At 37.8% G+C, this 25505-nt stretch overlaps 1 long non-coding RNA gene across 1 annotated transcript; it reads right to left on the bottom strand.

Annotated features, from left to right (window-relative positions):
- LOC127564864 (uncharacterized) lies at positions 1-23564 on the bottom strand. The gene is made up of 3 exons (XR_007954374.1): positions 23403-23564; positions 4831-5073; positions 1-83 (listed from the first exon to the last, which is right to left on the bottom strand). It is a non-coding gene; the product is annotated as an uncharacterized LOC127564864 (long non-coding RNA).
- Between the last annotated feature and the right edge of the window lie 1941 nt (positions 23565-25505).

Raw genomic sequence — 25505 nt, 5'->3', positions numbered from 1 at the left:
CCTTACCTCTCTATGGAGTTCTATTTTCCTCGAGGTCTTATGATTATCCATATTCATATTATCATTCTCTACTTTGGATTGCTCTAAGAAAGGAAAAAAACTTGGTTTCAGGACAGGCCAATCATTGAAATTCTGATGAATATTATTTCTTTTTATCCTAGAGATATCACAGACATTCAGCCTTTTGGCACTACCCTTAGAATATGGGTTTCCCAAGAAAGGACTTTCCTAGACAGGCAACCTTCCCATTTTGGTGAGTTCCACTTTTTATAGAGCTTTTTAGTTCTCTGGAATCATTGGATAACTTTGTGAATTTGACTCCCTCAGAAAGAGCAACACCACTGGGCTGCTATGAATATTAACTTATTGGGAACTATTTCTGGTTAGAGATAGGAATCAGACAATTACTGGTACTACATAGCTAATTTTCTTGCTTCAGATATCTGAATCAGGGGTTACCTTATATCTGTTGGAATGTTATATGGATATACCTCTAAATTCCTGTTTCTTTTCTCTAGTAAAATGTACTGCTTGAGGAAAAGAACTATTTTGGTATTGCTTTTGTATATCCAGCACTTACAATGCTTGGTATATAGTAATTACTTAATAAATTGTTGTTTGATGAACTGATTAGTTCCACATGTTATAAAATAAAACAAAACAAATGAAAAACTAAAAATTCTATGATTGTGAAGAGGATAGAACCTAGATGGCAACATATCTGTTAAGATGAATAGCAGAAAAATAGGTTCTTCAAGCTGGATGCCCAAGGGATGCTTCTTCCATCACTGACCTTCCTCTTTGTCCTCCTGCTGTGAGCTGAGGACCATTGCATCTGAGAGAACATATTCTGGATAATGGTCCTTCCTACTAATGAGCCAGATTAGTCTAACTTATTGGCTGAGTCAAATCAAGTGTTTATTAAGGTCTCCCTATGTGTTGGGCACTCTAAAATTGCTAAAACTATAAATAAAGAAAAAAAAATTAACCCTGTCCTCAAAGAGCTCACAATCTAAATCTGCCTTAAACCTGGCCTTATTTCCACCTTGCATTTAATTTAAGAGAAACCACAGATCTTCCATTCTGGGAGCTAAATATACACCAGAGAAAATGGTCTTTTGCTTTGGTTATTTCAGACTTCCCTGGTACATTGTGAACATTCTTTTATTCCCATCAACACTGGGAGAAAATGGAAGAAAGATTTGAGTGCAACCTCCAAGTCCAAAGTTCTTTCTATTATCTCATGATGCCTTGGTCTCTTCCAATGCAAAAGTGTCATATGTGATTATTCTGGTAAATAGAATATATGTTGACTCCCTAAGAATCTTTTTCATTTCAAAAAACCATCGAGCTTCTCAACCAGTTGTCCACCATTCACATCCAGGTCAGGACCTGCTTCATTTTGGATCTTACAAGATTGAGTCGGTCAAGCAACTTGAGAAGGTAAACAAAATCTCTGAGGAAGAACACTTTTCCAGCAGAGATGGCATTAGATAATCTGGGACTTGCAGGAGCAGATGGCTCTGGGTACCACTTGTACTTTGAGCTTCAGGCAAGCCAGGTAGCACAGATGAAGTGATGGGCCTGAAGTCAGGAACCCTGAGTTTAAGTTTGGTCTCACTATGTGGCCCTGAGGAAGTCACATAATCTCTGTTTGCCTAAGGTTTTTCCCAAAATTAGTATAATAATAGCACCTACCTCATAGGGTTGTTGTGAAGATAGATGAGATAGATATCAGATTACATGGTAAGAGGAAGTTATGCTTCAGGAGTTCAAAGATAAGGCCATTGTCCATTTTTATAAAGGTAAAGGGAATAGATTGTCCTACAACAATCTCTTTTAGTTACTGCTGGCACGATTCTTACCAGAGTCCTCCTTAATAGGCTGATCCTACACCGAGAGTAGAGTAATCTACCTGAGAGCCAGAGTGACTTTCGAGGGGACCGAGGAATAGTGAATAAGGTGTTTACTGCCTACCACCACCAGGAAAATATGATCTAACCAAAGCCTTTGATACTATCCGTCATGAGGACTTATGGAAAGTTATGTCAAAATTTGGTTGCCCAAAGAATTTCACCAGTATAAATGAACATCAGTTTCACGATGGCATGCTTGCCTGAGTATGTGTAAACTACTTAGTATCGTACCTGGCAGATAACAGGTCTATGCAAATTCTCATTACTTCCCATTCTTCAAGGGCTGAAGAAATTCAGCCATCATATACCCTAAGCAGAGACTCCACATCACTATAAGTGGGGGTGTAATTAAAGGTGTGACCTAAGTTTAGGAATGATTTTCTCCAGAGATCAATGATCAATCGGGAAGGCCTTGCAATAGATTTCGACTCTTTGGTGGTAGTAATGATTGTTTTTTTATGAATCCCTAGCATGTTAAAGCCAGGCTAGACATTAGAAAAGGAAATGTCAGAGCTGGTAGGTCTTTAGAACAAGAAGCTGGGGCTTAGAACAGAAAATATCAAAGCTACAGGGAGGTTACCCTTCATTTTTTCACACAAGAAAAGCAAGGTTCAGAGGAATATGGGATTCTCCCTAAGACTTGTCTAAATGGGAAACACATAAAAATTGATAATCAACACTCTTTAAATGACATCCCACCAATTCTTTTTCTAACGGGAAAGAATCCTTTCTAGATGACTTTTTTTTTTTTTTCAGAATCCCAAAGTCACCAATCTCAGGACTGAGAATTTCACTAAATCTAATCCTGAATAAGCATCCCATTAATACAAAGTCTGATCAATTATCCTTCTAGACACTGCTTGACAACCTCCAAAGAGGGAAAATCTACCTCTTCCTGTGGTAGACATTTCCATTTCTGAGTACTCTTTAATTAGACATCCTCACCCCCCACAAGTTAGCCCCATTCACTTCTTGTTCAACTCTTCCTCTCTGTATCTCTTGTCCCCATTAGTCCTCCTTCTGTGCTCCCAAATCAAACAGAAACAATCCAATCCTTCTTCCTGTGACAGTTTCTGTAGAGATTCTTCTTCTCAGATGTGGGTTGGATTAAATGGCCTCTAAAGCCCTTCCTAGCTCAGAGATTCTGGGAAACATCTATTGATCATCTTTTCTAAGCAAGCAATGTTTATAATGGTTACCCATGGTCTTTTGACTATTATAATATTGTATTCCTTTGGAAAATTCATTGTTTCATGTATGACTGGGGTTCTTAGTCTTTTTCTGTGTGTCATAGAACTCCTTTGGCAACCTAGAAAAGCCTATGGCTTCCCCATAATTCTGTTTTTAAATATATAAAATAAAACACAGAGGATTACAAAGGAAATTGATTATGCTGAAATAGTTTGTAGGCATCAAGGCTGTGATAACATGTAATTTTTTGGTAGAGCTGATAACTATAGTAACTGATATTTTGAGGTATTTGAAACAATGGCAAAATGACATGAAAATATGTTATTTCTTTAATGACAAAACTGTAGGTATAATAGTTTGTTACCTATATTCATAATTAAAGCAAATGCTAAATTTCACATAGAGGCCTGTAAAAACAAAGATATCTTTTTTTCCCCATCCAGTGTAATGAATGCTTTGAAAATTCTTTATAGTCAGTTTACAAATTTCTTATCTATGTGTTTATCCATCCCCAACCCACAAATCATAGCCTCTCCCTACTTGTCTCCCCATCTAGTGCCCCAACCATTCACTCTCTGGCAACTGAGACCTGGCAATGGGCCTTTTCTATTGTCAAATAGACTAATCAGTGAGCATATACCAGGGACACGTTTGCTGCCTTTCCAACTACATTGGTATATCCAGAGCTTCTCAGCCCAAATACCCTGGCCCCTAAAGTCCAAGACCCTCCTTCTTGTCCAAGGGAAAAAGTGTCAAGGGAGGATATCAGCGGTGAGTTAATATTACTATTATTATGTAGAAATGAACCCTTGAGGTGGATCAACCCCTGCCCTTTCACCAAGCTGAGGTGGTACCTGAGAAAATGGCTAAAAACTTCCTATAATACTTTCTAACCCTTCACTTTTCCCCCCTGCATCCAAGAAACATAGAAGCTTAATGGGTTGAGAGCAGATGCTTCTAGGTACTTGAATGGGCCTGGAGTGAACATCTAAGGACAGAGTAGCTATGGGCCCAGAACACTTGGATATGTGACTTGGCTCTCTCAGTGGATGATTTTTTCCCTTTCCCCTTTTCAAGGCAGTGTTACAATTTGTGAAGTTTCGAAGTCCTAAGTTCAGTTTCAGCCGTGTGACGTCCCAACCTTAGCTTCATCATTGGTGAAATCAGGAAATTACCCTCAGTAGACCTCTAAGGTCCCTTCTAGAACTAACTCTATTATCAACCCTATTTTAGCCTCAGGAAGCCTAAGAGTCCAAATGAGATGCTAATCTAAAATGAATTGCCCCACCAAACCACTGTAAAGAATATAAACTTTACCTCTCCCTGTATTATTATTCCTGTTTTCCATTGGGGAAAGGTTGAGGTTGGGCTCTTTTATAATCCTGGGACAAAATTAGACTCAGGGCCTGATCTGTAATGAACTTGGGCCCTCACAGATGCAAAACCCTTTCCCTGGCTCACCTCTGTAATGGTCCAGGGGAGGAGTGGAGAGGGAGGGGGATTATGAGCCAGTGGAAAGAGGCCCAGATTGCAACCTTCTCCAGTAGAAATGTACCAATTTGGGCATCACTGGAAATGTGTGTGTGTATTTAGGAAGGAGGAGGTGGGAGTTTGTTTTGTCACAAGAAAAGATTCAGATGTGATCTGACTTCCCCTACTCTTGGGACCCTCCAGCCCCCACTTCTCTCAGCCCACCCCAGCACTCCCAGGAGATCCAGCCTACCTTCTGACCAGCAGCTCCCAGTTCCCATCCCCGGGCCAAGGCAGCAGCTGCATTCAGCACTCCTCTCTCCTTGCTGTCAGTCCTCCCGCTCCAGTGTGGAGGGAAACATGGGGCTTGTCTATACTATCCAACAGTGCTCTCTGGTGGTACTTGGTCCGCAACGCCTTCAGCTACTCTGCCCAAACAGAACGTGATGTCCAAGCCCTGGGAGAGCCAGAAGTGACAGGGATTCTCAACATGTTTCTGGGTGATAAGAAAGGCAGAGCCATAAACAACTTTAAAATCAGCAAGGCATGAAATGTGAGTCCTGGTTTAGGAAGGTAATGTAAATATAGAGGTTAAAAATCCTCTTTCTCGTCCACCAGATGTGTATGTTCTGTCTGTAATGTGTTTGTCATGTAATGCAGAGCTGGAAATCCAGCAGTCAGCATGAACCAGAAGAATTGGCAGCTGTGTTCAGGGAGAGCCACTTTCAACCAGGTCCTTCGATAAGCATCATGGTTCTGAGGTAAGGGAGCTCTATTGCCATGTGAATTAAATACCTTGGTTTAAAAAGTCCCAGAAAACTGGCTTGCCCCAACATCCCCAGGGGCATTCTTCCCAGATTACAACTCATGGTCCCTAATATGCTTCTGCAGAACACCCAGTTAATCTACAGAGCCCAATCCATCAAGCAGTTTGTTCTCACTGTCAATGACCAGAACCACTGGCTATGTAGGTTGCAAAAGACTTAATACCACCTAAACTAACACCCTCATCAATGAACAACTTAAGGTTATTTGAGTCAGTCAGAGTACAGGCCTGCACATCAGTATACCTATCGTGCCCTCAATATCAGGCAAACAGTGTGCTTTATAATCTCCTTTTGCTCTATCAGATGTGACCATTTGGTCAAAGCTGAACTGCCTCTTTCTTCCCACTCTGGATGTACTAGTTTAAATTCTTCTCCAAATTTATGTTTAAGAAAAGTATTTACACTGCCCTTTGTTGTCTCTTTTAAAAAAAACTTTAACTTTATTGGCAATTTGAACTGACACTTGGAGAATATTTTGAGTTTGGCATTTGATTTCCAAATGAATTTATTTTATGACAGAAATTATATAATGTTAACGCATGAATGAACATTAGATCTCATTAATTTTCTTTCATTTTGCAGAAAAGGAAACTGAGGCACAGAAAAGGAAAGAGATTGGTACAACAATAAAGATTTGTTAATGAATAATATCTGTTGGATAAGAGATAAATTACAGTAATTGTTAAGGACCATGCTTAGGTGAAGGGGAAGGTCATGGTCCTTAACAAGTGACTGTTGTTATTATTGCTTTTCATGCACAATTATCTCTTATCTGGTAAGGATGAATGATATTATGATCATTTTGCAGGTAACAAAATGGACCAAGAGAATCTAAGAGGAACAACAATAAATCTCTAACATTTATATAACAACTTTAAAGTTTGCAGGGTATTTTTCATGTAAATACAATTCATGGGCAATGTGAGATTTATTTTGTTTGATTCTTTGTATTTTTCAATAGTTTTGTTTTTCTTTTAAATGGAAGGGAGGGAGGGAAGAAGGGAGAAAAAAAGGGAAGGAGGGAGGGAGGGAAGAAAAGAGGGAGGGGAAAAAGAGGAAGAGAGGGAAAGAGGGAGGGAGGGAGGGAGGAAGAAAAGGGAAAAAATCACATTTGAAGCCAAAACTTCTGACATCAAATCCCATTCTTTTACTACTCACCAAATTGGTGCTGAAATTTATTATAAAATGTTTGAGTCAAGAAGAAGCACCAGAAATGCCCATGCCTTTTCTTTTTCAGAGCACACAATTGAGGCAGACAGTGATTAAGTGAATTTTTTAAGGTCACAAAGCTGATAAATGTCTAAGGAGCACTTGAATTCAGGTCTTCCTGACTCCAGACCCAGTCCTCACTGTACCGTAACTCCCCCTGGCAGTCAGAACATTAGCTTCCTTGCTTTTCATGGGCAAAATAATGGTGATGGAGGCTAAACTCATGACAGCTTCATTCTTCAATGTGAAGTCTTGGTTTTACATAGTACTTGTCAATTTATACTTATCGAATTCCCTTACAAGGAACTCTAAAGGGCCATCACCATTCTTTTATGGCATTGCAATTTTTACAATGTCTACTTGAGAACTTAGAATGTCAGAGCTGGCAAGAGCTTTAGAAGGCCTCCTGTCAAACCTTCTCATTTTAAAGGGAAGAAAACTGAGATGCAGAGAAGAGGTTTGATTGACATGAAACAAATAGATTACATAGCTTTCATTCATTATGTGTGTGTGTAAGTATACATGTATCTATACACGGATAGGTAGACTTAAAGACAGACAGATAGATATAAATATAAATGGATGGCTGGATCAATGGATAGATGGAAAAACAAACAGTTGTTTCAGAGGGAAGGCACTACATTAAGAGGAATCAGGAAAAGCTTCTTGTAGAAAATGGAATTTTAACTAGATCTTGAAGAAAACTTAGGAAGTCAAGAAATATAGATGAGGAGGAAAAGAAAATTTTGTGATTCAGAAGATGAATGTGTCTTTCACTTGAACCTCATAACAACTTTGTGAGGGAGGTGCTACCATTTTAATCATTTTGCAAATGAAGAAACTGAGGCTAAAAAAGGATGAGACTTGCAATTAAGTGTCCAAGACAGTTTTTGAACTCATTTGTTTTTTAATTCAGTTCAAATATTCTAGACTCACCAACTGCCACATTGATTTACCTTGATGATACTTGTTGAAGTGATGAGCTAAAACATGTGTTTGTTGAAGCAAAAGGTAACTCATTCCCACGTGAAATAAAATCTGAAATCAGAGGTTAGCATCTTTCACATCTTCTTTCCAGATTGTATCATTGTGATATCTTCTTCCTGACAAAGCAAATCCGACTTCAAGGCTTAGAAAAATGGTCTTCTACAAACTCTCTTTTTTTAAAACTTTTATTTTTCCTAAGGTTTGTTTGTGTGTTTGTTTTACAATGGAGGCAGGGTGGGGAGAAGGAGGAATCTGTTTTCTTTCACAACATGGATTTCATGGAAATGTTTTGCATAACTTCACATGTATCTTTTTAATGGGGAAGTGGGATGGGAAGGAAGGGTGAGAACCTGGAACTCAAAGTTTTAAAAGCAAACTAAAAAAATGTTTCACATGCAACTGGGAAAAATAAAAATATTAATCAAACAAACAAAAATGAAACTCAGAGTCAGGATGACTAAAGCAGAAAATCTTCACTTGTTGCCATTCTCTCTGGAAATGAATTTCTCTCCATTCAACAATTCTATACTTTGGGTGACACACATATAATCTATTACTGACTCCATAGTTGAAGCCCTTCCATCCAGAGGTGATACCATGCTAGAACCACCTCTGAGAATTCAGAGTCATTGCCATGGGAGAATTAGCCTTTGGAGAAGGATTGCTGAAGGAAAGTGAATATTTAGAAAGGACCCCAAGTACTTTTAGCTCAATCCCCAGAGAAACTTGTTTATTTGTAAATTGAAGAAACATTTACTAAGCAGCAAAAAGTAACTATATTAGGCACTAGGGATACAGAGAAGTAACCAAACATAATCTCAGCCCTCAAGAAGCCTATAACATAGTAAAATAAGGAGTCATTAGTCAGTAGCTATAATGTAAATTAGAACATATTCCATTCAAAACTTCAAAGACATTTGATTTCTTTGTATCCTCTCCATATCTTGAACCATATACTCATGTTTCTTTCTCTCTCTCTCTCTCTCTCTCTCTCTCTCTCTCTCTCTCTCTCTCTGTCTCTCTTTAAGAGATAAAAGGGCCCTCATAGCCTAATCTCTTCCTTTTACATATGAGGAATGTGGATGCAGAAAGGTAGAGGTATTTGCTCATGGTTGCCCATGTAGTATGTTAGAGAGCTCATCTTCCTCAACCCAAACTCAGCATACTTGTGCCTCTTTCACCTATTAATAGGTGAAAAATTAGATGAAAAAATTAATAGGCAGGTTATGTGCATAGGAGTAGTCTTATTTAGTCTTAAAACTCAGAATTGGGATGGAGCAAGTAGCAAGGTCACCATGTATAACCTCCCAGTCCAAGGCTACTGATGGCCAGGGCGATACATACCAATCTTCCCCAGATAGACATGAAGACAAGCTGATCTTGAGGTGCCAAACAGCCTTTTTTTATTGGTAATCTCAGCAAGGGTTAGCAGGAAGCAAGAGCAAGTGTATGTATCTCTGCATCTCTCTTTCTGAATCCTTGAATCTCTCTATATCTCTGACTCTCTCTACTTCTCTCCTCATCCTTTTTGCCTAAGGACTCAAAGCTGGTTATTTATATTTACTCTCCTCTGGGATTACCTCGTGCCTAACCCATTCAGCACTGTGTAGGTGGATCCGCAGAAGGGAGACTTGTGCTAAAATGGAGTTAGTGCTGAGTCCTAAGAAAAGATCTAGCAAGAGGACACACCCTTTTCCATCTCAAGGAAAAACTTGTAAGACACAAGCTCCTGGCTCAGGGGCCAAACCCCTTTTTATCTTCTAGGTTCACCCTACCGGCTGACATACATACATAGCAATTTTCAGAAGTCCCTAATATATCCTAATATATCCCCCTTTCTGTCTAACAAACATGTAATTGACCTCTACATGTAATTCCCTCTACAATAACATACCCACCCAATAAGGAATCACTTCATCTTTTGGGAAGAGTTTATTGCTCCTCCTTCCATCTTTCCAATCAGATGGGAGAGCACGAAGACTGAGTTGATTTACATGATGAGATTCCAAAAGGTGAACTTATCCTGCGGGATGCTGATATCAGTGGAGTCCAAAGGAAGCAGAACCAGTTTTGGAAATCAAAAGTGACCTCCTCTCTGAAATCATGGTCTTTCTTTAGTGGTTGCTCTTCAAATTCATTAAAACAATGATCATCAGACGTATCTACCTCTGTAGCCTGTTGAGAGGAACCTGTTCAGCCTTGCTTCTTATATCCAATAATTCTAAGCTGTGCTGTGCTTACTATACTGCACGTTCTTAAGCCTCCTTAAATTTATCTGTATCAATTAATAACCCCAGAGAAGACAGACTCAAGATCTTCTGAGCTGTGACAAAGAGGTGATGGGGTGTACTCACTGCCTACTGCAGTTAGAGGTGATTCATGGGGTGGCTCACCATCTGGGGTCTTCACATAAATATATGTCTCTTACAGAATCCCTGGGCTGCTATTTGCTTCACTGCCTGGCCCAGCTCTAAGTATTTAGTAAATATTTAATCGCAATAATAAAAGATCAAGTTCGCACAACTGGAAATTCTTGTTCAGGGACTCTTGGCACTACTGTGGGTCAATAATGAAATGCATCTTGGCAGAAAGGACTGGCTGATAAAGTCTCAGCAGATAATAGCACACCAGGAACGTGAACTGAGGACTGCCTCACAGAGAAGTGGAGCTTCCGGCTGGCTTAGTCCATTCTTTTGGAAGGAATTTTGTGCTAAGATGGGGTGACTATTGGAAGCTATTTCTCTAGTCCTGAGCTCTCTGTTTGTCCTCCCCAAATCTTGCCTATTCGTATCTGTTGTCGTGGTAGGTATATTCAGCCAATAGAATGTCAGTTCCTTGAAAGTAAGGATTTATTTTTTCTATCTTTAATGCTCAATAATACTCAATAAATGATAATTAAATTGAACTGGATTAGAATTAATTGATCTAGAGTGGATTATCATACCCCATATTTGTCAGAAATTCCAGATGTGACTTATTATGTAACTTTGTGGGAATGTTATCTTGTTGCTTGTCTGTCCAAGGATAGAATTTATTTTTTTAAATTTTATTCTTTTATCTTTTTCTGGTTATAAATGCACATTAGCTTTTTTATACACATTTCTTTAGGAATCATGTTGAGAAAGAAAAACCATAACAAAAAGAGGAAAACCAAAAGAGAAAATTTTAAAAAGGGGGTGGGGAGGGAGATATACATAGCATGTGCTGATTTATATTCAGTGGTTCTCTTTCTGGATACAGATGGTATTTTCTATCCAAAGTTTATTAGGATTGCCTTGGATCACTGAACCTCTGAGAAAAACCAAATCATCCATAGTTGATTTTCACATAATCTTGCTATCACTGTGCCCAATGTATTCCTGGTCTTGCTTGTTTCATTCAGTATCAGTTCATGTAAATCTTTCCAGGCCTTTCTAAAATCACCTTGTTCATCATTTTTAAAAACAAAACAATAATATAAGGATGGAGTTTCTTCACCGGGGCTCTTAAATGTTGAACTAATCTCTGCCTTTGTTTTCTCTTTCTCCAATGAGAGTGACAACTCCTTCCTCAATTAAAAAAAATATATATTCCCTGGACTTCCTGTCCCAAGCAATGGACTTTGTAAGATAGTTGCTGGTATGTATTGCATGGCCCTCCCAGCAGAATGAAAGCCTATTGAGGTCAAAAACTGTCTCACTTTCCATATCCATGTTGTCAAGAAATATTCATTTGGAAGAAGGAATAAAAAGTTGAGCCAACCAGTCCAGTTAATCAGTTCCACCGAATGGTCATTTGTTCCCTGACCACTATTTTTAAAAGTAGCATCATCATATAATGGCTAGGCAGGCAATTTCAAAGAGCATGACTGTGACCTCTCTGATATTTAATACATAGAACTTGTGTGATTTGGGACAATTCACTCAATTTTTCAGTGTTTCAAGCAACTAGACTAAAGATTGTAATACGAAGAAGTAAAGTGTCATTCCCTATCCCACCCCAGGAAATCCCTGTACCATAGAAATCATTAGTCTAATCCTCTTATACCCCCCCCAAAATATGCTGAATATATGCTTAGTGCTAAGGATACAAAAGAAAAAGAAAAACATTCTGTTGTCAAGGAGAGGAGGTACAGCTGGAGAGACCTAGAGTTGACCACAAATAGAAAATGCCAAATAAGGGAGAGCAGAAGTGCCAACAACTGATAAGCAGGGAATTAGATAAAGTCCCTTATGGGAGGGAATAAATCAGGACTGAAGGTAAGAAGAGGAAGGTGAGAGCACTGCACACCTAGTGAACAGACTGCCATGCAAAGGGAATAAAAAAGGCCATTTTTGAGAGGAACATAGAACACATATGTATTTATGGAATGCTATGTGGAAGAACAGGAAATAAGTGGACTAGGGATATAAATGACAAACACAGGAGGTGGCATTTAATCCTAGAGGCAAACAATCAGAAACTAGTCAGCAACAGAGTAACTCGGTTAAGCAGATAAATTTGGCAGGTGTATGGCTGATGACTGGAGAAGGGAGAAGGTGGAGATTTGGGGAAGGATATTAGAAAGCTATTGTAATAGCCCAAGTTAGAGATGACAAACTGAACTAAAGTGGCTGTGGTATGAGAGAAGAGAGGTCATGGGGAAAATGACAAGATTTGGAAACTGGTAGGATATGAGGAAGACGAGATAGAGTAAAATCATGAATAAGTGAACCTGCATAATTCAAAGTGTGCAACTGCACTCCTCAAGAGTTAAATGAAGAAATTAGGAGGATGTGAGATTGTGGGGGGAAATGGCCAGTTTTAATTTTGTTCTGTTTTATTTTGGTTATAGTGAGCTTGAAGTGTTGTTTTTTGGTATATTGGAGAGCCTACAAATACCTCTGGGTGATCACATATAGTAGTTATTTTGCAGTATTGGACAGAACATCAAAAGAGAGGTTGTTGTTCGAGAGCCATAAAAGTAGAGACAATATTTGAACTCATAGGATTTAATGAAATCATTAAGAGAGAGAAAGGGGATAGAGAAGAGAAAAAGGCTCAGGCCAAAACACCCATGCATTGACGATAGAATATGAATGTCAACTTAGCAGTGGAAGCTGAGGAAGAGTGAGATAAAAAGAATCAAGAGGGAGCAGGGTTCTGAGAACCAAAAGAAGGGAGTCAAAAATTGGCATCCAGTGATGCAGAAAAGCCAAGGAAGACTAAGAAAAAGACTTTGAATTCATGAACAACTATGACTGGATTCTACAAAATGTAATGAAGTCAGCTTGTAAAATGGTTTTCTATTGGCTTTCAAGAACAGAGTTATTAGCATAGGTTGTTAATATGCTTCTTAGAATAAGTAAGATGGAAACCAACAAAATATGTCCTTCATTCAAGATGTTCTAAATTCAATCCACAATGTAGAGCAGGCATTTTGTGTCTGGAAAAACCAGTGGATTTCAAATGCTTTTAGAACTTCCAGATTGTTACACACTAATGGTGATATTAGGCAAGTCACTTATGTCCATGAGCTTCAGGTTCATTATTATCAAATCAAAAGGATTTTAGCTATGTATGTAATCACAGAATATGTATCTACTATTCAAAGACCAATTTAACAAAAGTACAAAACGAACTAGATATTTTGGGCCACAGTACTGAAGGACAACTTTCATCCATGGCATGGAGGATCTGGTATTTCACATAATGGGAGAGAGTATTATCTATTTTCCTAGTCTCCAATATTGTATTTTTTTAAAAAACAGAGGCTTGATTAAACCCCTGGAGATGCTCAGGGCTTTTGTACCCAATGATAAACTGAGATTTCCATTTATAAATCTCCTTTCCTATATGAGCAAAGCTTTCTCACCCATGTGCAGATTCAAAGAACATGAATTTGTGGAAGGAGAATTGGAATGAAAAGAAAACAATTTTTCAACAATGTAAAAAAATAGCTTTTTAAACTAATATTTTGATAGTACATGATATACAGTACAGGTCAGTGTCATTGGCTATTTTGAGAAAAAGGTTTATTAAGTAGAGTACCCCTAATCACTTCAAAATCAGCTATTTCCTGGTAACAAACATCTCTCACTCAGGCACAAACAGCCATCAGAAATAGACGTGCCAGAAAGATGAGCTTTCTTCTCCCTTTAGTGTCCCTGGCTTCTCACAGCCCAATGTACTCAAAGTTCACTGCAAATATTAGATTTTTCTCTTGGCTCAAGGGAGCCTTCTGACCTTCTCTGTGTCCATTAGACAATACTCTGGTTTTCTAAAAGGAGACCTATCCATTCCCTTTTAATGATGTTAGAAAAATACACCTTATCAGGGATGGTGAACTTTACCTCTTCCCTCCTGGTTCTGACACTATTGACTGACTTCCTTCTGCTGGAGAGCTGTTCCTCAGCCCCTCACTTCAATTTCATTCATAATATTGAGACATGTAAGGGACCTTCTAGTCCAGTTAGTCTAGCTCCAACATAACATAGTAGAATTAGCACAGATTCTAGAGAGAGGATCTAAATTTGAATCTTACTGTTGATAATGATTATGTGTCTAGACATAAACAAGTCACTTACGCTCCCTGGGTCTCAGTTTACTACTATAGAAAAAGAGATGGACTCTGAAGTCTCCACCAATTCAAGAACATTGATTCTGTTCTTAAATTCTGAAGAAAAGCTTCTTTATTACCAGGATACTAGTTTTAAATAGGGGCAGAACTCAGCTGAATAATAGATGATATTGAGCCACTTTCCATAGGATGCATTTTTTGTTCCCCATAATAGCCCTCTGAGGGAGGTACCATTATCTCCATTTTACAGATAAGAAAATTGAGACCCAGACAAAGATAACTTCATGTGATCACACAGTAAGAGCCAAAGGCAGGTTTGAAACCAGGAATTTCTCTGCCTCCACATTAACATTGAAGCTACTATACCATTTTACTGTACTTTTGTGGAAAGTATCCAAATTAGAAGTCAGCTCTTCCAATTCTATGCTGTTCTTTCTACTGTGCTTCAGTAAAGACATACGAGCAAAAGAAGGAGAATGGTACCAGTAGGGATGATTGGGATAATTTCCATATCATGTTTTAAGCAATAGAGCCATGTCTTGGGTGGAAAGGGCTAATAAAGAATTTAGAAAGGCTTTAATCTTTGTCCCCTTAGATATCCCAGCCTGAGGTTGTTTGTCCTTCATTTCTCCATATCAGGGAGGTGATGCCATAACATGCAAGTGAATTGGATTTAAATGAGGGAGGTGTCCCAGACTTTCCCCTCTTGAGCCATCTGGGTCCAATGACCAGATATATATCAGGATGGCTGGAGATGGCTCTGGATGCAATGGGAGACCTTGGCCTTTGTAAGCTAAGGTATTCAACAAGTCTCAGCACAAATACTCTTCAGTCCAGCACAACAGAGCATGGGAAATTTTTGAAAAATGCTTGAGAAAGGATACAAGAAAAAGCTGTCTCAATAGGAAGTTACTTTCCACCTGGAGATTCCAGGATGACTTCATGGGGAAGATGAATTTTCTTCTGTTTACACCTTCTCTTCCCTGCCCCACTTCAGGCAGAGTAACAATCAACTTACACTCCAACAAAACAATTAATTCACATTTTGTGTAAGGGCCACATAATGGCCTCAGGTCCTTACCTCTCCAGTTTTAAGGAGCTTATACCTGAGTAAAAGTTATTAGTGCAAAAATAATAGCCCAGAGCCCCCAATTAAGAAAATTCCTAAAGTTTTGCATTCTGATTCTCTTCTCTAATTTAAATTTTTTTGTATCTCCAAGTCATTCCTCAGCTCTATTTGAGGGATGATCAAGGAATGTGTGGGAATGTTTGGGAAGCCTTTGGATGGAGAGGGGAATGATTAGCTATTTCAGGTGCAGAACAGTGTGATAAAGGCCAAAGGACAGTCCTGGCTATTTTATGGACAAAGAAACAATGATTTAAGGCAGTGGTTCTCAAAATATGGTCTAGAGAATCCTGGGGATCTCTAAAACCCTTTTAGAGGGTCTATAAATTCAATAATAGTTTTTATTTCCAATATGGTAAATGTCTATAAATATAATCCAGATAAACAAAAACTCTTTGGAGAGATCCTCAATAATTTTTAATAGGATAAAGATATTGAAAACAAAAGTTTGAGAACCACTGGGCGGGCCTTAAGGAATTGAATTCATGAGTCCAAAGTCACAAAGAGGCAAGGAGAGTCAGAGGCAGGCTTTCTAAGGTCACTTATCTTTTCATACCAGGACATTGAGAACAGACTTCACCATGTGCTTTGCAGTCCACAGGGAGAAGAATGATTAGGGACTATTGCAGAGTTTGAGCCAGAAGGCAAGCTTGAGTCACGAATGTTTGTTGTTGCTGCTTTTGCTGTTGTTTTTATTTTTAGAGACAGGCAGACTACAGGAAAGAAGGAGAAAAAAGAAATGGGGAGATTAAAATGTTGGCCCCACCCAGGATTTAAAAAGGTGAGCTGGAAAGACTTAGCATGAGGCAGGCAGTTAAGAGAAGATAAAAATAGAAGAAAAAATGTAAAAACAAAAAGAAAGCTAAGAATGAACCATGTAACCCTGCAGACATATCTTAATATCAGAGCAAAGATGACTGAAATTATTGACCTCTGGACTCATATCTTCAAGGACAGATAGAAGTTTCGAGGTCTATTCTTACCCACCTCAATCTCCCCATTTGTGCCTATGTTATTGCAGATAAGAGAGACAGAGACAGAGAAGAGAGACAAAGAGAGAGATAGAGAGTGAAAAAGAAAGACAGAGAAATAGAAAGGGAGAGAAAGAGAGACAGAGAAAGAGGGAAGGGGAGAGGGAGAGAGAAAAAGAGGAGAAAAGGAGACAGACAGACAGACAGAGACAATATTTGGAAAAGAGGAATCCTGTTTTTTTTTGTTTGTTTGTTTGTTTTCTAACTTCTAGACAGAAGATACGTGGTTACAGATTTCTTTCAGGGAGAGATTCCTAAAGAGAAAGAAAAATTCTGGGATGAAGTCAACACGTGGGGCCTATGCTCTTCTGGGTTTGAACCTGGGATTCTTTCTTTCTTCATTGAGCTGAAATCTATTCTCAATGGAAGAACACACTCACTTTATGTATGTTCTGGTACATTCTCATCTGAGATATTTTTTCTAATTTTTGTTTGTTATTGTCTTGCATATTAGCTTACTTCCTATTTGTTACTTATGCAATTTGTGAAATGCATTTTGTAGAAAGGGAATACAGCCTTGCATATATAGCTTAAGACATTGCTTGACCAATAAAGGTTATTAATCAGAAGTATAACAAGAATCTAAATGTTATTTCACTTAGACTAGCATTGGATGCTCTAGAGATGTCCATTCATGCCTTCCTGGGAAGTACATCTAGACAGAACCATATACTCCCCTGCAACTAAATGGTTTATCTTCCATAAGCATATATTACAGTTGTTTTTATCAATAATGTTATTGTTGTTGCCATCATCATCATCATCATCATCATCATCATCATCATCATCATCACCAAATCTTATAGTCAGCGTCAATAATTAACAATGTCAATGACTAGAGAGGAGGTGCATTGACTTATTATGATTTTGGATCTTCACAGCTGGTGCTTTGAAGTATCACATGCAAAGTGTTTTTAAAAAGTAGTTGACATATCTTTCAACTCCCCTACAAAAGCATAGACCTCTGCCTAGAAGAGATGCTTAATAAGGCTTTAATGAATGACTGAATTTTGTCAGTATTAACTCTCAAAATTTATAAGGACACTGGACTATTGAATAGTATTCCTCTGAGCTAGAAATCACTGAAAATGAAAGCTGTTTTGATTTTTGTGTCCCCTAATGACCTAGACTTCTTTTTGGCTTTTGCTCTTCCTAGTCCTGAGATTTGGGTGCATTGTTCACAAACAAAAGCTCTTATTCTTATAAGAAGGGGAGCTTCTTCACTTTCCTGTTTAAAAATTATAAGATTATGATATGCCTACATGGTGTCTATCCCTTCAACTTTGTTTAACATGCAGCCATCTCCAGAGATTGTGACACTGCATAGAAGATATAATAATACTAATAACTAAAATGTATATAATGCTTTCTATGAGCCAGATACTATGGTAAGCATTTTGCAATTATTATCTCTTTTAATCCTTGCAATAATCCTGAGAGATTATTATCACCATTTTATAAATAAGGAAACTGAATCAGAAAGCGATGAGATGATCTAGCCAAACAAATAAGTATCTGAGACCAGATCTGAACTTGTCTTCCTGACTCCAGGTTCAGCACTGTCACCACTTTAAGATTTACAGTTAGAAAAGACTTTAGAACAATAGAACACAGAATCACAGAGTATCAGCACTAATGATATATGTGAAACACAGAATAGACTCTGTCAGAGGTAGGTGTGATCTTACGATATGAAACAGGAAATGCCTAAACTCAGTGACCCCAAAAAGGAGAGGTGACTGAAACCAAGAATCATAGAATGTATTCCATGAAGAAGGCATATTGGAGGTCACACAGTACAGCGTCATCATGACAGGGAAGAAGGTAGAGCCCCAGAGGCCTTAAAATGACTACTCTCAGATTCTTCTTCTTAATAAGCAGCAAAAATTCCATTTCACTCAGGTTAAAGGTTTAAATTCTATTCCAAACCCAGTAACCCTTCCCTTACCCCACTCAGCTTTTTTTCATGTTAGTCATGATGGTCAAGCCAACTTTTTCCTGCTGTAACTAAAATCAATTATAGATTATTATTGATTGGGCTATATGCTTTTCAACATTTTCCAGAAGTTACCATTCCCTGTCTCTGCTGAACATATTTCTTCCATTGTTCTCCATTTCATTATCTCCATCCTTCCAATAATATTCCATCTACACTCATATGTGTTCTCAATATAGTTCAATCCAATTTCACAAATATGGATGGAGGAGGTTAAAATAAAATGCTTCCAGACCTCTGTGATGCTTAGGGTAGAAAAGACATGTAGCTGTCAGAACAGGAAGATAGGAAGATTATGAGTTCTAAAGGTCACAAAGTGGAATTTCTCTTTAATTCTGGAGGAAATGGGATGGAATTGAGTGAGTATAGTCACATGGTCAGATTTATGTTTAAGAGAAATTCATTAAGCATCAGAGTTTAGATGGACAAGATTGATGAGAGACTTAAGGGAAAAAAAACAATTAATGGGAACTAAATGAGGGGTGATGAAAGTCAGAGATGGTACCTGGCTGAGAGGATAGATGTCAGAAGGAAAAAGGATCAGGAAGAAAGAACTGGCAAGATCTGACATCTGACTGGATATGTGGATGAAGAAAAAGTGAGGAATCCAAGATAATGTCCAGGTTATGAGGTTCTGATAGATGGTGGTAGAAGAATTAGGATGTCAAAAGTAATTGAAAAGGTTGGAAGGGGGTTAGGGGAAAAGATCAGGTTGAATTTGGAATAACATTAAGTCAGAAGAATTTGGGATGTGTGAAGTAAGCAATGGAGAGCCACTAAAGACTTTGGGAAAGGGAAACAACACATTAGGAATAATTATCATTATTGTTCAATGGTTTTAGTCATGTCCGACTCTTCATGGCCCTATTTGGGATTTTCTTGGCAAAGATGCTGGAGTGATTTGTCATTTCTTTCCCTAGCTCATTTCACAGATGAGGAAACTGAGGCAAGCAGGGTAAAGTCTAAGGTCACACAGCTAGTAAGTATTTGAGAATAAGAATAATTAAATAATAAGATTTATTATAATAGGGCTTGAGGGCAGGAGACCCACCTAGCCCAGGGAATATGCTATCCCCCTCTATATAGTTCTCCTGAGTGAAGGCTATCCCCCAATGTCATTATTATGCAGACCACATGCCATTGATTGCTGTTTTCTGCTGATAATTCTGTGACAAATCCTATTTCTGCACTTCAAGTGTGTTCGATGGAGATTCGGGTGGTGGATGTGTTCCAATAAGCTGTCCCTTCACATCTCAAAAACCTGAGTTATTATCAGCTCTCCATCTGCTTCAAGAAGCTGTATAAGGCCTCCTCTCCACTCCCTACATTTGCATCCTATCTGAAAGACAAGCACGTCACCTTGGCCTGAGCTTGGATAGCAGATTTACCCAAAACTTGGGGGATTTGTCTATTACGATACTGCTGTGCTAGAAGCCTGGCTTCATTTATCTGGGGAACATCGGGACAACTTCTGGTTTGATGGCTAAAGGTCCGTGGGAGCCCTGGTTAATGAAGCTGTGTGTGTGTGTGTGTGTGTGTGTGTGTGTGTGTGCCCGCGTGAGTGTGTGCATGTCCATATGCATGTGTATCCCTCAGCTGATTACACTAATTCACATTTAGTAAAACTGTCCAAAATCCTTACCCTGTGAAGCATTGCTCATTTGAAACACAGCTGTTTTAAGGTCCTACTTGGAGACAAGAAAGTATTTCCATATTCTTTGGAAACTCTGAGACTTATACTTTGTTTCAGAAAAGCCTTTCTTATAGCCAGAGACTCCTTCCCTGAAGAGCATGTAATTTATAATCTATAATGCAATAAAGTAACCATTTAAAATAGGCAAATGCAAATTTGATAATGAAATCTTAAATAATAATTGGATGAAAAGCATATAATAGAAACAATTAATAATCATGAAAAGAAAAGATCATAACAAAATAAGGTAGCAAGAATCTTGGGATACAGCTAAACTATGGGGAAAGATATCCCTGAAAATATAGCTAAAGAAAATATATTTTAAAAAGAACTCATCAGTTATGATGTGTAGACATTTAAAAAAAATCAACAAATAAATTTTCAAATAAATTAAAAAATAAAAATTGAATAAAAAAATCAAATGAACTAAAAAATTGAAAAGATACATAAATAAATTAGAAAGCAAAAGAACTACTATTTGCCAAAAAAGAAAAAAAAAGATTCTTTGAAAATAACAAAATCAATGTTTTTTTTAAATTGGTTGATATTTTTTTTTAAGGAAGGAAAATAAAATTACCAACTTTTAAAATGAGCAAGGTAAAATTAGAACAGATAAGAAATAAAAGCAAAATATCAGAAACTTCCTATCTATAGTACTGTATTAGGGAACCTAAAATTTTAAAATATTTCAATATTTAATAAGAAAAATAATAGAAGATGGCATAGCCTTCATAAACACTCTAATTACAGAAATGAAATTCAACAAGCCATAAAACAATGACCAAATAGAAAAAGGAAATGAGCCAGCTCCTGCTCTGGATGGATTTAGAGCTGAATTCTATGAAATGTTTAAACAGTTAACATCTAGACCACACAAATTATTCTTTATAAATTTAGGGTGACATACAGTTTATAAAGCAAAGATGATATTAATACCTAAACCTAGGAGGGATAAAATAAATAAAGACAATCATATAGCAATATTATTTATGTATAATGATACCAAAGGAAAAGTAAAACAGGCTCTAACAAAAAGACAAACATATATGTATGTGCATTATTTCTTTTGTTATATGTAAGTCATGTCCAACTTCTCAAGATCCCATTTTCCCGATTCCAAGCTTAGCATACTATCCACAGCACCACCTAGCTATATCATATATTCTGTCATGATTGTGTTGTTTTGTATTGTATCATATATTCACAAGGATTAGTTTGTTTTTATTTATTTGTTGTGATTAACAGTGATAAAAGGACATTCAAAGCCACATGATTATAAATAAATTTGTATGGTTATAAATAAACGTGAAGCTTATGAAAAAATACATCATTAATTTATGTTAAAATCTTGAAAACTTTAAACATCAAAAGAACAATGTTAATGTGACAAAAATAAATTGTATTTGGTAGCATGTGGTGCCCCAAACCCAAAATGTTGTGCCCTAGATTTGACACCGAAAATGCAATGTCCTCCTTTCACTATCGGCAAGGGAGGGAAGAGAATAAAAGAAAGCCAAAGGGAAAGAAGAAGTAATTTGACAGGCAGGAAATCTAATGATATATTTTTTTTAGTAAAACGTAAAGAGGGCATAGTCCTTAATCTGCCTTTTAAAATGCATACACACACACACACACACACACACACACACACACACACACACACACCTGTCTATAGTACTGTGTTGGTATGTTGGAAACATTATCCTCATGTGTTCAAATTGCACACAGTAGTTTGGGAAAATCTTGGGAAAGTCAGTTCCCGGAAACCCTGTGACCACTCTGAGATAAGGACAAACTACATCAAGTAAGGTTCTTGCTAGTGTGTGTTTTAAGTGAAAGGTGGGGGCAGAGGGTGGAGCAGAATTCTATATCAATGCTGGACTTTTAAGAGGCAGAGAATAGGAAAGGGGTCACCCTTGTGAACAGTAACAGTTGCTGGGTATTTCCCAGAAGCTATTCTCACCCTCACCCCCCACCCTCACCCCTGCCTTTACATTCAGACATAATCAAGAACCTTTGAATTCCTGGAATTTCTGCTAAGCATTCCAGCTGTCATAGCAATATTATTGTTATCTTCTAGCTTTTACTCTTTTTTAAATTCATTTTTTGTGTTATTGTCAATCCGAGTACATCCCACCAGGTTGCACCTGTCAAGCTGTGAAATATGGAAATATATAAGGCTGAGAACTTGCAGTCTATTCAAGCCAATGTCTTTTCAGGAGTAGAACCTGATGAGAGGTACATGAGGAAGGATCAGATAAGAACTGATCAGTGATAGTAATGCTTCTGGACAGCAGTATAGTACAACAGATAGAACAAGGAACTTAGAAGACAGCCAATTGAGACTCATATCTACAACTTCCTCTCTACCTGACTGTGGATAAATTAATTGGCATTCTCATGGACATTTTAAAATTGTATCAAAGGGTGGTTGTAAAAAACATAGGAGATAACCTACATGGTCCTCGGTATTCTTATAAATAGATGGTTCTTTGGTATCCTTAGTGTTGGTATCCACTCATGCTTTCCCAGCCTTGAGTCATATAGTTTTTCAAATCTTCTGGTAAATCCTTTAGAGAAGAGCCCTTATAACATTGTCAGGACTTTCTTTTACGTCTTTTATTTTGCAGAGGTATCAATGAAATATATGGATTGTTATTACCAAATGTATTTGTCATTACAGGAGAAAGTTCATTGGAATTGCTTTTACAGGATCAAGGTTTGACTCCAGTTTTGGCACTAATCATAAAAGCTTTATCCTATAACTTCTCCTCTCTGAAAATCAGTTTTTTCTTCTGTAAAATAATTAGCTCATATGAGACAATCTCAAAAGTCCCTTACATTGATAAAATCCTATAATCCACAAGTTCATTGTGAATAATTCTCAAACTCATAGATTAGGATGGATAGCATGATCATACATCCATAATCTTAAAGAACTTCTTTAAGTCTTATATTACCAATCATGCTGTTGTTTGTCACCATCATCATTTTCTAGTCACTCAATGATTAAATCAAAGTAGATTTGAGGCAGAAATACCTGTGATCAGGTCTAATAAATAATGAAAATGAGTGGCCTGGTCTAGAGATATCTCCTCAAGCCATACATATAGTGGGGCTTATGTGCTAGGAATTTTGGCTTGGAATGGAATGGAATTAGTTACCAAACATTTATTAAGTACCGACTATGTACTAGACATTGTGATAAGCACAGGATATATAAAGGCAAAACACAGTTCTTCCTTCCAAGAGTTTACTATGTAAAGAGAGAAAATAACACATGGAAAGATCCTAAAGGTGGGAGAAGTGAGAGAGAGGATTCCTAGAGGGGTAGGGTGGGATTTAGTCCAGAGGAATACAGCTACATAGGAAATGGATAGATACCAGGATGTTGGTTATATTTAGGGAAAACTAATACCTGTGGTGTGAAGGCTGGCTTTTCTCAGGGCTGCTTTTCATCTTTAGTGTTCACCTCTACCCATAGGTCCAAGAAGCTGTAGCATGTATAGTGGTCATACCCCGGGAAACCACTTCAGCAGAATGGCTAAATCAGGGAATCTCAAACCCATCAGTGAATTAAGAAGTTGTCTACCCTAACTATATGAATGAAGACTTTCCCCTAGTGGAAAGCACAAAGAGGAACAATTTGTTCCAGTTGCCATAACAGCAGCTAAAACAGGCATCATAAAGCACTTAGAGCTTGGTTAGACATTGAAGATGCTAAGATCATTCACCGCATCTCAAGCCATTACCAGTCATTGTGATTCAGTCCTGCCATTGGATTGTGATGACTCTAAAAGAGTCTACCGCAACTAAATTGAATTTAGACACAAATCAAGAGATATTACCTATATCATTTTACCTTATTTACCCATCTCAAAATCCTATAGCAACAGGCAAATGATGAAGCAGCAGGTGCTACACTTGGAGCTGTAATTACAATCCTGCAGACAGACAGCCCAAGTAATAGTGTCATCTTCTCACTGGAAGCCACAGTGGGATTCCACAGCCCCTGGATGACTGAGCAGCCTTTTAAGAATTTCACTGTTCACCTTCTAGTTTGAAGGCAAAGCTAGAAAAAGTTTCCTAAAAATTGCCTGCTTATCCAACCCTGCTCTAATTACCAAGGCAGGTAGGGATCCTACCCTTTGGGATTAAAACAGACAAACACACACGCGCATACAAAAACTTCTGCAAAGATTATTCCACTCACATCTATACATGGAATGTGGGCACACTTAAAGACAAAACAAAATCCAGTACTCCTGAATGACAAATAGCTCTTTTTTTTTTTTTTGCAAGTGAATTCAGCAGGCATTGCAACCAAATAACAGCTCTGAGTGAAGAAAGTCTGGCAAATGAAGTCCAGCTTATTGAAGTTAGAGCTGGATAGACATTTCTCTGGAGTGACCACAGTGAAAGTGAATGTTATGAGGCTGGTGAAGGTTTTTAAATCAAAATTATTCTAGTCAATAAGCTTGTATACTTACCAAAAGGAGTGAATGATGGACTTGTGACAATCTAATTGCCTCTTGTAGGAAAATGCCATGCCACTATCATCAGGCCTATGCGCCCACCATGATGAACCCTGATGAATAAAACAAAGATTTTATGAAGACCTGGAAACCCTTATCAGCAATGTGCCAAAAGAGAACAAGCTTATAATTTGGAGGGGGGGGAGGGAAGGGCGGGCTCTAATACTAGAATAGGCTCAGACTGTCACACATAGTGTGGGAGGAATACTCAGAAATAGCAACAGCAGTGGTCACTTAATACTATAGACTTGTGCATCTCTTGACCTATGCATCATCAACACTATCTTCCATTTTTTTTACACTTTTTTGTTGTTTATTGTGTTTGCACAATAAAACCTTATGAATAATTCTCATAACAAATATTGGTATTTAATACACTATGTAGTGATAAGGAGAAGAGACAGATAGGATGTTAAATTGATGATGGTAATGTGTGACACAAAGTGCTGGACTGATTATAGACTTATCCTCTCTAAGCTAAAAATTTGCATTCAACAAAAGCAATAGCCCCAAGGCAAAATGATCACCACAATTAATGCCAACAGATTAACACATTTTTTTGAGTTGTCAACTTGGAGGAAAAGTTGAGCCTACACACAGTTGGCAACAGTAGAGCAGTAAGACTGGTTTGATGGAAATTATAGGGAAATTCAGAAGCTGCTAAATGAAAAATAAGAACTCCACAGGGTATGCCACCAAGAAGGCTGAATTTAATTCCATCAAAATAAAATACTAGCAAGGCTTAGAGTGATGTAAGATCCTTGGCTCAATAAGAAGGCAAATGAAATTCAGTTTTTTTTTTTTTTTTTGATGCTAGTAACAATCTGAAATGCTTTTATGATGCTTTGAAGGCTATTTATGGGACAAAGAGCTGCTGATGGAGCTGATTAGAAATAAGAACACGATCCTAAAGAGATGAGCTGAACACTTTCATAGTGTTCTCAACACACTGTCATCAATCAATGCTGAAGCCATTGACCATTTAC

This window comes from Antechinus flavipes, chromosome 5 (assembly GCF_016432865.1).
Source record: "Antechinus flavipes isolate AdamAnt ecotype Samford, QLD, Australia chromosome 5, AdamAnt_v2, whole genome shotgun sequence".
Lineage (NCBI taxonomy): Eukaryota > Metazoa > Chordata > Mammalia > Dasyuromorphia > Dasyuridae > Antechinus > Antechinus flavipes.
This window is presented reverse-complemented; position numbering and strand designations above follow the sequence as displayed.